At 50.4% G+C, this 641-nt stretch overlaps 1 protein-coding gene across 1 annotated transcript in view; it reads right to left on the bottom strand.

Annotated features, from left to right (window-relative positions):
• Positions 1-641, bottom strand: part of GAD1 (glutamate decarboxylase 1 (brain, 67kDa)) — a 22,416-nt gene that overhangs the window by 20,407 nt on the left and 1,368 nt on the right. The window lies entirely within an intron of this gene.

The following is a 641-nucleotide window of genomic DNA, read 5'->3' as shown; positions in this document are numbered from 1 at the left end:
CAGACAAAAGCCTCTCTCTACAGCTCCCAGGCAGCGCTCGCCGAGCCGAGCCGTGCTGAAGAGGGCAGCTCGCTGGGCAGAGCTCAGCAGCCCTCAGACGCTGGAGCAGGACTGGGAGGGGGGACACGGCCTCCATTCCGTTACCGCTCCAATTCCCGACCTGCTTGATTAGGGCTTGCTGCCAGCCGAGCTTTCTGCTGATACATCATAAAACATTTCAGGCCCAAGAACCTGAAAAAGCACAGACTTTGCTCTAGAGCCTGGCTCACCCAGCAAAAGAAGTGATTATAAAGGGGCATTTCTATCTGTTTCAGAAAGACCTGGACATGCGGGGCTCCTGGGTAGTGGGCTGAAATCCACAGGGTTCCCTTACTGATGATTCCTAAGATTTCAGTCTCTTTTTCATTAAACGTCTGGTGAACATAAAGAAGAAAAACTGCAAATTCAGTGTCATTTATGCCCTCATTTACCTAATGATATTGCTCCCTGGAGATACAGACAGCTCGCATTTCATCAAATGAAAAAGATTACGTCTTAAAAACTTGTTTCTGGGCTCTGCAAACAGCACCGAGCCCTGCCCACCGGGGATGAATGGAGCACCAATAACTTCAGTTTCTGAGCAGAGACCTTTCCAGCGCCCG

The sequence above is a fragment of the Nestor notabilis genome, unplaced genomic scaffold (assembly GCF_000696875.1).
Source record: "Nestor notabilis isolate BGI_N333 unplaced genomic scaffold, ASM69687v1 scaffold22897, whole genome shotgun sequence".
NCBI classification, from domain to species: domain Eukaryota; kingdom Metazoa; phylum Chordata; class Aves; order Psittaciformes; family Psittacidae; genus Nestor; species Nestor notabilis.
Note: the sequence above shows the minus strand (reverse complement) of the source record. Positions and strands in the feature narration are given on the sequence as shown.